This window comes from Lipotes vexillifer, unplaced genomic scaffold (genome assembly GCF_000442215.2).
Source record: "Lipotes vexillifer unplaced genomic scaffold, Lipotes_vexillifer_v1.1 scaffold266, whole genome shotgun sequence".
Classification (NCBI taxonomy): domain Eukaryota; kingdom Metazoa; phylum Chordata; class Mammalia; order Artiodactyla; family Lipotidae; genus Lipotes; species Lipotes vexillifer.
The window spans coordinates 67,999-82,727 of NW_006776113.1; the positions used below are offsets into that span (position 1 = coordinate 67,999).

At 39.8% G+C, this 14,729-nt stretch overlaps 1 pseudogene; it reads right to left on the minus strand.

Annotated features, from left to right (window-relative positions):
* Window positions 1-1,759: 1,759 nt before the first annotated feature.
* The window catches only part of LOC103070609 (hsp90 co-chaperone Cdc37-like), a 64,268-nt pseudogene continuing 51,298 nt past the window's right edge, over window positions 1,760-14,729 (minus strand).

Genomic DNA, 14,729 nt, shown 5'->3' on the forward strand with positions numbered 1-14,729 from the left:
TTAGTATTTGCCTTATGTATTGAGGTGCTCCTATGTTGGGTGCATAAATATTTACAATTGTTATAACTTCTTCTTGGACTGATCCCTTGATCATTATATAGTGTCCTTCTTTGTCTCTTGTAAGAGTCTTTATTTTTAAGTCTATTTTGTCTGATATGAGAATTGCTACTCCAGCTTTCTTTTAATTTCCAGTTGCATGGAATATCTTTTTCTGTTCCCTCACTTTCAGTCTGTATGTGTCCCTGGGTCTGAAGTGAGTCTCTTATATGCAACATATATATGGGTCTTGTTTTTGTATCCATTCAGGCAGTCTATGGCTTTTGGTTGGAGCATTTAACCCATTTACATTTAAGGTAATTATCGACATGTATGTTCCTATTACCATTTTCTTAATTGTTTGGGGTTTGTAATTGTAGGTTTTTTCCCTATTACCATTTTCTTAATTGTTTTGGGTTTGTTATTGTAGGTCTTTTCCTTCTCTTGTGTTTCCTGCCTAGAGAAGTTCCTTTACATTTGTTGTAAAGCTGGTTTGGTGGTGCTGAATTCTCGTAGCTTTTACTTGTCTGTAAAGGTTTTAATTTCTCCCTCAAATCTGAATGAGATCCTTGCTGGGTAGAGTAACTTTAGTTGTAGGTGTTTCCCTTTCATCACTTTAAATATGTCCTGCCATTCCCCTCTGGCTTGCAGAGTTTCTGCTGAAAGATCAGTTTTTAACCTTATTGGGATTCCTTTGTGTGTTATTTGTTATTTTTCCCTTGTTCCTTTTAATTTTTTTCTTTGAATTTAATTTTTGTTAGTTTGATTAATATTTGTCTTGGTGTGTTTCTCCTTGGATTTATCCTGTATGGGACTCTCTGCACTTCCTGGACTTGATTGACTATTTCCTTTCCTATATTAGAGAAATTTTCAACTATAATCTCTTCAAATATTTTCTCAGTCCCTTTCTTTTTCTCTTCTTATTCTGGCCCCCCTATAATTCGAATGTTGGTGTGTTTAATGTTGTCCCAGAAGTCTCTGAGACTGTCCTCAATTCTTTTCATTCTTTTTTCTTTATTCTGCTCTGTGGTAATTATTTCCACTATTTTATCTTCCCAGTCATTTATCCATTCTTCTGCTTCAGTTATTCTTCTATTGATTCCTTCTAGAGAATTTTTAATTTCATTTTTTCTGTTGTTCTTCATTGTTTGCTCTTTAGTTCTTCTCGGTCCTTGTTAAATATTTCTTGTATTTTCTCCATTCTATTTCCATGATTTTACATATCTTTAATATCAGTACTCTGAGTTCTTTTTCAGGTAGACTGCCTATTTCCTCTTCATTTGTTTGGTCTGGTGAGTTTTTACTTTGCTCCTTCATCTGTTGTATATTGGAAGATAATTGCTGTTTACTATATAGAATACTCAGTGCGGATGAACAGTGAAAGCATAGCCCACAGTGACTGGAGCAGGCCCCTCTGCTGGGGACCCCATCCCTACCCCGTGGACCAGGCTGGCAACCTCTACCCTTCCCTGCATCCCTGAGACTTTTGCATAATGCTGAAGTGGGGCAAGCTGCAGGCAGTGAAGTCCCTTGACTCTAAGCAAAGACTTGGATGAGCACTGGGGGTATGGCGGCGGTGGAGGGGTTGGGCAGGCCCCTACAGGCTAGGTGGGGGAGCAGCAAAAGTGGAGGAAGCCAGGAGCTAGGGAGATGGTGTCTATTTTTGTTTTCTGAAAAGGGGCACACAGGGACCTGCAGGCAGTCAGGCAGCAGCTGAGGTGGGTCATATGCTGACATCTTTCTCATCACCCAGCTTGGAGGCTTCCAGCAAAGGGTCCCCGGGACTCGTTTCCTCCTCTTCCTTGGCCTCATTGGACTTGGAGTTGGGGACCCAGACTGGAGTTGATGCCATGATGCATGTGGTACTTCATGTCGGTGGGGTCCATCTTGCTGACGGCATCTTATAGAATCTGCACATCATTCACCTCAAAGCATTTCTGGAGTTCCTCAGGGAGGGACTCGTATACCTCGATGGGGTCCAGGCTGCTCGGCCAAGCTGCTGCTTGCACTCCTCCTCCTTGTACTCCTTCATGACCTTCTTGATGCGCAGCTTGGCCCGGCCCCACATGCAGTCTTTGAAGGCCTTCAGCTCATCATTGAAGCCTTCCATGTACTGACAGTCGGCAGTCTTGATCTTGGTGAAGAACTGCCAGAAGCAGGCATGAGGGTCCACCTTCAGGCTCTTGGCCAGCTCCAGGATGAACTGCATGACAATGGTCTGGTGGGCCACCTGCTCCATCAATGCACATTTCTCCTCCACCTCTAGGTCAAAGCACCAAATAACCAGGTAGTTGGCGGTCTCCTCGCACACCAGGTTGACGTTGTCCAACAGGTACTTCTGGCTGTCATCCCAGCAGCAGAGCATGCTGAAGTGCTTGTTCTGTTTCTCATACTTTTCCATGAAGGTTTTGTGTTTCTGCTCCCTCACCTCCTCTAACTCCACCTCCACCTGTTCAGGCTTGGTATCGACCATGCTCTTGCTGAAGCCGGCCTTGCTGAGCGTGTCCACGTTCCAGGGCATGCTCTTCCCCTTCTTGTGCATCTCCTCTAGCTTCTTCTCCCAGCTCCGCTCCAACTTGCGCAGCTGCTGTGCCTTAGCCTGCAAACGTTACAGCTTGGCCCTGTTGCCCTTGCCCTTGGCCACCTCCAACCCCTTCAGCTTCCACTGGCACTCGGACACCTGTCTTCTCATTTTGCTTAACTTACTGTGTTTGGGGTCTCTTTTTTGCTGGCTGCAGGTTCGTAGTTCGCATTGTTTTTGGTGTCTGCCCCCCAGTGGGTAAGGTTGGTTCAATGGGTTGTGTAGGCTTCCTGGTAGAGGGGACTGGTGCCTGTGTTCTTGTGGATGAGGCTGGATCTTGTCTTTCTGGTGGGCAGGACCATGTCCGGTGGTGTATTTTGGGATGTCTGTGACCTTATTATGATTTTAGGCAGCCACTCTGCTAATGGGTGAGGATGTGTTCCTGTCTTGCTAGTTGTTTGGCATGGGGTGTCCAGCATGGGAGCTTGCTGGTCATTGAGTGGAGCTGGGTCTTAGCATTGAGACGGAGATCTCTGGGAGACCTCTCGCCAATTGAAATTACGTAGGGCCAGGTTGGCTCTGGTGGCTTAATGTCCTGAATTTGGCTCTCCCACCTCAGAAGTTCAGCCCTGACACCCGGCCGGAGCGCCACTACACTGTCAGCCACATGGCCACGGACGTAGGGAGTTTCTTGCCTTTTAGGAAGTCTGAGGTCTTCTGTCAGTGTTAAGTCGGTGTTCTGTAGGAGTTGTTCCACATGTAGATGTATTTTTGATGTATTTTGGGGGAGAAAGGTGATCTCCATGTCTCACTCCTCTGTCATCTTTTTTTTTTTTTTTTTTTTTTTTTTTTTGTGGTACGCGGGCCTCTCACTGTTGTGGCCTCTCCCATTGCGGAACACAGGCTCCAGACGTGCAGGCTCAGCGGCCTTGACTCATGGGCCTAGCCGCTTCGTAGCATGTGGGATCCTCCCGGACCGGGGCACGAACCCGCGTCCCCTTTATCAGCATGCGGACTCTCAACCACTGTGCCACCAGGGAAGCCCTCCTCTGTCATCTTGAAGGCCCTCCCCTGTCACCCTCAAACTCCACGGTCAGTGAGAAAAGCAGTGAGCAATGAAGGGCTCAGTGTGGGTACTGCCAATACTGAGTATTATTATCATAAGTCCTAAACTTTTCATACCTTTTGTAGACACTATACATTTGGAAAACGTGGTCATAAATGAAGAGCAGAGAATTCATGGAAGGTTCCTACAGAAAACAGGCATTGAGGATGTGAGGGCGATCTGACCACAACAGCTGTCTCCCCTTTAATGGCCAGGGGTGATTTGGCTGATCTGAATATATATATATACATATATATTAGATAGCATGTAAGTTTTTTTGTTTCTTTTACCAGAGAAAGCAGTTTCAAAATGAAACCAAGAAACTGGTAAAAAAAGATAATCAAAGGTGGCTCCTCTTTTATGTGCTTACTCTCCACGGCCTGCTTGTCTGTCCATCTACAACCCCCGGCATGAGAATGCAAACAGACATTTCATTGAAGTGATTTCAAAGAAGGGAAGCAGTAACAAACAGAAATGTTATTGAGTATGTTTGTAGGGTGGGTGGGAGAGTTTCTGCTGCTAAAGAATTCTGCCTCTGGGGCTTCCCTGGTGACGCAGTTGTTGAGAGTCCGCCTGCCGATGCAGGGGACACGGGTTCGTGCCCCGGTCCGGGAAGATCCCACATGCTGCGGAGCGGCTGGGCCCATGAGCCGTGGCCGCTGAGCCTGCGTGTCCGGAGCCTGTGCTCCGCAACGGGAGAGGCCACAACAGTGAGAGGCCCACGTACCGCAAAAAAAAAAAAAAAAAAGAATTGGGCCCTTGGCCCTAGGCACTCTGCCTGTTTAGGTGCAGGTGGGCAGCTTGCACTCTCACTCTCATAGTTTCTGCCTCGCAAGGCTTTCTCTCCTCATTCCCTGACCTCCTTTCTCCTTGTTGCTCTCTCTTGTCTGCCACGAGGATTATAGGCATGGTCACCCAGTACCACCTGGAGCCATCAGTCTTTCAGTCAGGCAAAAGATTTTCCCGGAGTCAGATGAAACAAAACTTACATAAAATCACATGTATCTACTTTGCTTTTCTATATGGAAAGCTTTTCCATTCATTAAAAATAAATTGTGGGAATGTAAATTGATACAATCACTATGGAGAACAGTATGGAGGTTCCTTAAAAAACTAAAAATAGAACTACCATACGACCCAGCAATCCCACTACTGGGCATATACCCTGAGAAAACCATAATTCAAAAAGTCATGTACCACAATGTTCATTGCAGCACTATTTGCAATAGACAGGACACAGAAGCAACCTAAGTGTCCATCGACAGATGAATGGATAAAGAAGATGTGGCACATATATAAAATGGAATATTACTCAGCCATAAAAAACAAACAAAATTAAATTATTTGTAGTGAGGTGGATGGACCTAGAGTCTGTCATACAAAGTGAAGTAAGTCAGAAAGAGAAAAACAAATACTGCATGCTAATACATATATATGGAATATAAAAAAAAATGGTATTGGTGAACCTAGTGGCAGGGCAGGAATAAAGACGTAGACATAGAGAGTGGACTTGAGAACACGGGGAAGGGGGAAGGGTAAGCTGGGACAAAGTGAGAGAGTGCCATTGACATACATACACTACCAAATGTAAAATGGCTAGTGGAAAGCAGCCGCATAGCACAGGTAGATCAGCTCGGTGCTTTGTGACCACCTAGAGGGGTGGGATAGGGAGGGTGGGAGGGAGGGAGATGCAAGAGGGAAGAGATATGGGGACATATGTATATGTATAACTGGTTCACTTTGTTATAAAGCAGAAACACACCATTATTGTAAAGCAATTATACTCCAATAAAGGTGTTATACTCTAATAAAGGTGTTTTAAAAAAAAAAAAAGAAAATATGTGGATTGTTCCCTCAGGACCTCAACTGGTAAACACTGTCTGCACATTTACATCACATTCTCATTTTATGGTAGATAATAAAAATAAAGTTAGCTGTTTCCAGCCCTGCTCTGATCCTCTGTGAGAAATAGAAACTGTCAGAGATGAAACAGTAACACATAAGCAACCCTGGCATCTTTCAGTCCCTTATAGGAAATTCTGAGTTATAGAAAGAAAACAACTGAAAAATCAATGGTCCAGTTCATATTTTAAATAACGAAGAAGGCTGAAGTATACTCTTCCAGATCATCACCTTATCGTATATAAACTACCCAGGCATGTCCCCACACAAATCTCTGGGTAAATCTGCAAGGGGCAGTACCATCTCCTCAAAGACTCCCACCCCTCGTTCCAGAAAGCCTAGATTTATACCAGAGGGAAAAATTTAATTAAGGGATTAAAATAAAAGTCATTAATGCCTGCTGAATTAAATGTGGACACCAGGTGCTATTGAAAGAAGAGCCTTTCTCTGTTATCTTTGCAGGATGCATTGTTAAGAGACATCTGGAAATGCTCGCAAATAAGGTATTGACCTCTTTGGGATGCAGCAGCATTCAGGTTAGTGACACGGATGAAGTGACCAAAAGATGTGAGGTCTGTGGTGTATTTCAATAGGAAGAAGGGAAAATATATCAGAAAACAAACCCATAAAGAGTCACTTAACACAGTCCCCAAGATATATGATCTGTTAACAGAAGAACAGACCTTTAAAAACTGTCCTAGAGATGGTTTGGAGTATTCTCAGCCGCATTTTTGCAAATTCTGTGTACAAAATTGCATAGGAAGTCATTAAAAAAAAAAAATCATGCTTGGGTCCCACCCTCAGATACTGTGATGTAATTGGAATGGGGTATAGCCTGGACATTAGGATTTTTAAAAAGTTTCCCAAATGATTCTAATGTGCAGTAAGGTTCAAGCCAGTGGAAATCATTATATTAGACCATACAGGGTTTTGTTCCTATTCAACCAACATAGCACTTACCAACCCATTCTATAATTATATTTTCATTAGAAGCAAAAATTAAAATCACTTATCAATTAAATATAGTGAAATGGGAATATGCAGTGTAGAAGACCTGGGCCCGCAGCTCTGCCAGTGTGTTTACACAGGCTTAAAGCCCCCAGATTTGTCTGGATCTGGGCTTCACCAGCTATAATATGAAAAGAAGATTCACGACCAACAGATTTGTTCTCCTACCACTGTGAAATATTGTCTCATTTAAACTACACTCAATTTTGTGACTGTTTACTGTTTATTACAGATGAGAAGACAAACTCAGAATATTCCAGCTCACATAACTACTAAGTGTGAAAATGAGGGCTTGAAACCTGGCCTTGCTGCTCCCAGGTGGGACAGTCAGATTCATCCCACTAACATCTTGATGCTCTCAAGAGGCCCCAAGAGCCTTAAAATTCTGTAGGACTATCAGCTACAAATATGATCAACACAACCAGTTGCTCAAGGAATGTATCATACTGGGGTAAAGGATAGAAAGCAGTGGCACATTTTATTGTTTTTCAAGAAGGATAAGTGTTAAACACTACCAAAATAATTCTTCTTCTTAACGGGATTTAACCTTTCCTTATACCCAAGGGCTTAAAAAATGCATGAGACGCAATTGCACAATGTGACTCAGCAAGAAAAGCCACCAAACAAATTAATAACAAAATCCAGGTCAAAAGAAATAAGAAGAGATAACAATCCTGAAAGATGCCTAAGATAAAAAGCTAGTGAGATCCACTAATGTGCAAAACTTATCTTCAATGAAAATTTCGTAATTTTATATTTTCTGAAACACTGATATAAAACTAATTAATATAAGAGAAAAAATTTTCTTAGAGAAATTTAATTAATATAAGAGAACCTAATTAATTATAATTAATTAATTATATTTAATTAATATAAGAGAAAAATGACTAGAAAATAGGAGACCATGGGAATTATCTGAGCATCATAATAAACAGTTATAATATTTTCATTATACGTATTGGATAGATCATTTTTCTCAAAGGAAACACAAACCAAAATATTTGGTCTAAGATCTGAATATAAAAGGTTTTTAACAAAGCAAAGTAAAAAATAAATATACTTTTCATGCTGAATTTCATTTTAAGTAACTACCAACATCATTAAACACTTCTGCCTAATAATAGTCAATTCCTTGTGAATCTCGTAGGGAACTGGTGAAACTTGTAGGAGGGCATAGAAAAATAAAGGGTACACTGGGAAATAATCATCAGGTAAATGCATTATTTCCCTTATGTCTAATCTGTCTCACAGAAACTACTCAGACCTCTTCATGGCTATTGATTCATTCACCTGACAAAAATTTACGGAGTGCCTAAAAAGCAATTCTGTTAAGTAAGCACTGAGGTTACAAGTGCAAACAATGACACTCATGCACCTCTCAGTCTGGTAAGGAGGAGGAACATTAATCACCCAAAAGAGTGAGCACATAGTTACACACTGAGGTAACTGCAGTGAAAGTCGGTAAGACAGTCCTAGGACAGCATATAACAAACCATCCTCATGTAATCTCTTGGGTCAAAGAAATATAACTAAAGAGTGATGAGATCTGTTTGAAGAGAAACTCAGGTCTAAGTATACAATCCAGGAGGGAAAAAATCCTCGCAGAGGTAAGCAGCCAATGCAAAGGCCCTGAGGCAGGAGGAAACCTGGTGTGTTCCAGAGCAGGGAGCCAGGAAGAGATTAGGCAGAGGCCAGATCAGATGGGAACTTTGATCAGGCATTGGGACTTTTTTTTTTTAATGTTGAGCCTCCTTTTAATTTATTTATTTTTATTTTTGGCCGTGTTGGGTCTTCGTTTCTGTGCAAGGGCTTTCTCTAATTGTGGCAAGCGAAGGCCACTCTTCATCGCAGTGCGTGGGCCTCTCACTGTCGTGGCCTCTCTTGTTGTGGAGCACAGGCTCCAGACGCGCAGGCTCAGTAGTTATGGCTCACGGGCCTAGTTGCTCCGCGGCATGTGGGATCTTCCCAGACCAGGGCTCGAACCCATGTTCCCTGCATTAGCAGGCAGATTCTGAACCACTGTGACACCAGGGAAGCCCAGGCATTGGGACTTTTAAGAACATCCTGGATTATTCTAATGCACAGCACATTTCTAGAACCAGTGAGAACCATACCATATTAGACCATACTTTTTTTCTTTTCAACCAAGTTAGCATGTATCAACTTAATCTATAACTTTATTTTTATAAACAAAAATCCCACAAATCACATGTTAATTAAGTGTAATGGAATATATGGTCATTGGAACTTGGAGTCTGAAATCATGGGCCCCTAGATGGTGGTAGGAGCAGAACAGTACAAGATCTGTGGTTTGTGAAGATCGCTGGCTTCAGTGTGGAGGATGACTTGGAGGGGCAGAGATGTGGAGCCCAGCTAGGAAGTGACAGTGTCAGTCTAAGGAAAGAGATGACGGTATGGGCATCATTGCATCTTGCCTTTCTTATCTGTAAAACACAGAGAGTGGGACAGAACAATCCCTAAGGACCCTTTCAGCTTAAGAGCAGACACAAAAGGAGATGCTGTGATTGGAAAAGGCTATCTTATAGCCCAGGACATATCCCCCAAACAGGAAATGACAACTTGGGGTGCTCGGAAGGTAGACTTCCTCTCTGTCATTCCCACAAGCATTAAATATGCTAAAACTAATTTTTTTAATGCCTTGACCCTATATCTTCCTCTATCTACTGACACTTTTCTCAGCTCCCCATGACAGCAAACTGTATGAAATAGAGCCTCCACCATAATTACAAGCTGATGGACATCATATTAACTGGAGTTTGTGGAAAGAGTATATTTGGCTAGAAAAGAAAACATCCTTGGTTTAAAGCCTTAGTAAAGACAAAAATAAAAGTCTTAAGACTATTTTGGATTCTAAATTTTGCCATTATCCAAAATTATATACATAGACATTTTATTCACAATAAATTCCTTATTTAACTCTGTTCTCCCTTCTTTATGCAACATCCACAATAGGGCTTTGCAGATAAGGAATGTATGGAACAGATGCCCTCCATAAATGAATAAGCAGGACTATTTACAGATTTTTTTCCCCTTGGAGTGTCTTTTTCCCTTGGGAAATTTGGTTTTTATTTTTTTCTTTTTTTTTTTTTTTTTTTGCTGTACATGGGCCTCTCACTGTTGTGGCCTCTCCTGTTGCGGAGCACAGGCTCCGGACGCACAGGCTCAGCGGCAATGGCTCACAGGCCTAGCCGCTCCGTGGCATGTGGGATCTTTCCAGACCGGGGCACAAACCAGTGTCCCCTGCATCGGCAGGTGGACTCTCAATCACTGCGCCACCAGGGAAGCCCGGTTTTGATTTTTTGAAGGATGTTATTACTCTGTGGACTGATCAGCAGCTGATCAATGTATATTTACTGCCACAAGACATGACTCGGGACATGGCTCTGATTCACCGTTGAACACCTACTATGCGCAGACACTATTCTAGGCTCTGGGAAGTAAAGGCAGATTAAGTCTGACTTCACTGAGCTTGCATTCTAGTGAGGAAGAAAGACAACGAGAAATAAATACAGAATTACATCAAATAACATCAGATAGAAATAAGAGTAGGGGGGTAAAAAAGTAAAATCTTATATGGTTTTAGGGTTAACAAGAGATAGTGACCATCAAGGAGAACTGCTTTAAATGGGTTGGTCAGGGAGTTCCCTGGTGGTCCAATGATAAAGAATCCGCCTTCCAATGCAGGGGACATGGGTTTGATCCCTGGTCTGGGAACTGGGATCCCACATGCTGCGGAGCAACTAAGCCTGTGTGCCACAACTACTGAGCTTGCACACCACAACCAAGAGAGCCCATGTGCTGCAAACTACAGAGCCCATGTGCTCTGGAGCCCATGTGCCACAACAAAGAGCCCCGCTGCAATGAAAGACCCCACACGCCTCAACAGAGCCCCCGCGTGCTGCAGATAAGACCCAAGGCATCCCCCCCAAAAAAAGAAAATAAATAAATAGTTGGTGTGGTCAGGTCATCAAAGACCTGAGTGGGGTGAGGGGGCGGATCATGTGAGTATCTGGGGAGAAGAATTCAAGTCTCCGGCAACGGCAAGTACAAAGGCCCTGGTGGGTGCACCTTTGCAACTTCAAGAAATATCTTTGTGTTTACAAAGAATAGTGTCGGAGCCCGCAGGGATGGAGAATTTGAAAGGTTAGAGTGGCTATTAGAGATCAGACTAGTAAGGATGTGCTTATAGCAAAATTTTCAATTTTATTTTAGAGGATTGAAAAGAAGATGAAGCATTTCATTTCTTTAGAATCACAGTGGCTGCTGTTTGTAAAACAGGTTTTAGAGGCAACAAGGAGTCTAACTAAGAGGCTATTAGTCTCCAGACAAGAGATGATGGTGGTCCAGATGCTACTCATGGCAACATATATAACATTTTGTGCAGGATATATTGTAAAAGTAGAGTCAAAGTACTATCTGGATGTTGAGTGTGAGAGAAATAGAGGATTCAAGAAAGACTCCAATATTTATGAAACGAAAGCCTTATCAGGGACAGAGATAGGGATTCTGAGGTAGGTACATGGGTATAGAGTGACATATGTTATATGTCAACTTGGCTAGAACAAATAACCCAGATTTTTGTCAAACATCAGTCTAAATGTCACTGTGAAGGTATTTTTCAGATGAGGTTAAATTTAAATCAGTAGGTTTTGAATAAAGTAAATGATAGATAGATGATAGATAGATAGGTGATAGATGTAGAGTAAAAGAGAAAAAAATGAAAATACTGAAAAGATCTGGAGATTGTGACAGAGATAAACCAGGAGAATAGTATGCTTCACATGAAGAGAGTGTTTCAAGAATAAAGGATATAAACACTGTGAAGCTCTCTAGAGAGGTGAAGACTATAGACTAACTGCTGGGTCTACCAGTGTGAAGGTCATCAGTTATCTTAACAAAAGCAGTTCACTGGAGTGGTACAGAATATGTGTTTTTGTCCCAAGTATTACTCTCATCTTTGCTTTGGTTGCAATTCCAAAACTCTATAGAGAACTGTAATGTTTAGTATGATATATTCTAAACTATATATTTTAATGTTTATTTAGGAGGCAAAGCCTTCAAATAAAATTTAAATTCCACAAGACAAGCCTTGATCACAGCCAGTAACCAGCTTCAAGTTGCCAGAATTCTGTAATAAGTCTTCTCACAAGATGCTAAAAATTTACAAAGCACAGTCAAATTTTATTTTCCTATTGTCTCCTAATTTATTACCAAAAAGTATTATCTCAACCATGAGAATGAGAAGAGAAATAAATATTTAAACTACAAGATAATTTTTTAGAAAGACTTGTCAGAATGACATTTTAAAACTGTGTGAAGCAATTCAATTAAGGTTTTTGGACTTGTCAGAATGACAAATTTTAAAAGTGTGTGAAGCAATTCAATTAAGGTTTTTGCCTATTTCAAGAAAGCACACTAGAAACCAAGCTATATGATTTATATGATTATATGATATATGACAAATATCTTTATCTTTATGGTTATATTTTTTAAAAGACTCTATAGGTGATTATCACAAACCTAGAAGATTACCAGAGTTATTTGTATATTTTAGCATAATTTTTGTACTGTATTTTTTAATATAGTTAAATAATGCATTACAGCTTCAGCACCCTTTCAAATTTTTTTCTGTTTTTATTAGAATGATGCATGAAATAAAATGACCATGTTGTCAAACCACAAGGATACTTTTTTTTTCAGAGAAAACAGTCAAAATCAATTTCCTTTTTCTTAAGGATAAATGGAATATTAGAAAATCTTTATTCTGTGTTTTTTTAATTTATAGTTGAAGATATGCAAAAAAACATAATAAAGCATAGTGCAAATATATAGTCTGTCATTTAAAATACAATAATGACACCAAAAGCAAAATTCATGAAAAAAATAATTAATAAGCTAGACTTTATTAAAATGTAAAACTTTTGCTCTGCAAGAGACTTAGAAGACAAGTTACAGGCTAGGCAAAAATATTTGCAAAATAAACATCTGTAAAAGAACTTATCCAAACTATACAAAGAACTCTTAAAACTCAACAATAAGAAAACAAAAATTTCAATTAAAAATGGATAAAAGACCTTAATAGACACCTCACCAAAGAAGATATACAGATAACAAATAAGCATATGAAATGATGCTCCACATAATGTGTTATCAGGGAAATGCAAATAATTATCATCGATATCTACTGATATGCATGCCTTTGGTTCTTATATCCACTTTTTTCATCACAAAAGTTATATATGTGCAACTACACAGAGGCAACTTTAATTTTTTAAATTGACACATAATATTGTATTAGTTTTAGATGTACAACAAAATAATTTAATTTATGTATATTTTGTGAAATGTTTTCCATAGTAATTTTACCTAACATCCATCAACACACATAGTTACAAATTTTTGCCCTGTGATGAAAACTTTTAAGATTTATCTCCTAGCAACTTTAAAATACTCAGTACAGTGTTATGGACTATAGTCACCATGCTGTACATTACATCTCTAAGACTTATTTTTCTTATAACTGGAAGTTTGTACCATTTGACCACTTTCACCCACCTACCCAACCCCAATCCCCACCTCCAGCAACCACTAATCATCTGTTCTTTTTTGATTAGTTTGGTTTTTTTTTGCATTGTTTTTTAGTTTAGATTTCACTTATAAGCAAAATCATACAGTACTTGTCTTTCTCATCTGACTTATTTCACTTAGCATAATGCCCTCAAGGTCCCTCCATGTTATCATAAATGGCAAGATTTCCTCCTTTTTTAATGCTAAATAATATTCAATTGTTTATACATATTTTCTTCATCCATTCATCCTTCATTGGACACAAATTATTTCCATGATTTGGCTTTTTAAATAATGCTGCAATGAACATGCGTATGCAGACATTTTTTCAAGATAGTAATCTTACTTCCTTCAGATAAATATCCAGCAGTAGAATGGCTGGATCATATAGTAGTTCTATTTTTAATTTTTTGAGGAGCCTCCATGCTGTTTTCCATAGTGGCTGCACCAATTTACATTCCCACCAATAGTTCACAATGGTTACCTTTTCTCCACATCCTCACCAACACTTTTTACCTCTTGTCTTTTCATGATAGCCATTCTAGGTGAGAGGTGACACCTTATTATAGCCAGGTGAGAGGTGACACCTTATTATGGTTTTGATTTTCATTTCCCTGATCATTAGTGATGTTAAATACCTTTCCATGCACCTGTTGGCCATTTGTATGTCTTCTTTGGAAAAATGTCTATTCAGATGCTCTGCTCATTTTTTAATCAACTTGTTTTGTTTTGTTTATATTACTGAATTGTGTGAGTTCTTTACATATTTTGGATATTAACCCCTTATCAAACATATGATTTGCAAATATTTTCTCCCATTTGGTAGGTTGCATTTTCATTTTGTTGATGGTTTTCTTTGCTATATAAAAGCTTTTAAGTTTAGCTAGGTCCCACTTGTTTATTTTTGTTTTTATTTCCATTACTCTAGGAGTTGGATCCAAAAAGATATTGCTGAAATTTATGTCAAAGAGTGTTCTGCCTATGTTGTCCTCTAGGAGTTTTATAGTTTCCAGTCTTATATTTAGGTCTTTAATCCATTTTTAGTTTATTTTTGTGTATGGTGTTAGAGAATGTTCTAATTTCATTCTTTTATATGTAACTGTCCAGTTTTCTCAGCACTTATTGAAGAGGCTGTCTTTTCTATTGTATATTCTTGCCTCCTTTGCCATAGATTAATTGACCATGGGTGTATGGGTTTATCTCTGGGCTCTCTATCCTGTTCCACTGATCTATATGTATGTTTTTGTGCTAGTGCCATACTGTTTTGATTAATGTAGCTTTGTAATATCATCTGAAGTCAGGGAGCCTGATTCCTCCAGCTCTGTTCGTCTTTCTCAAGATTGTTTTGGCTATTCTTTTGTGTTTCAATAAAAACTTTAAAAGTTTTTGTTCTGGTTCTGTGAAAAATGCCATTAGTAATTTGATAAGGATTGCATTAAACCTGTGAATTGCCTTGGGTAGTATAGTCATTTTGACAATATTGATTTTTCCAGTCCAAGAACACTTCTATCTGTTTGTGTCATCTTTGATTTCTTTCATCAGTGTCTTACAGTTTTCAGAGTACAGGTT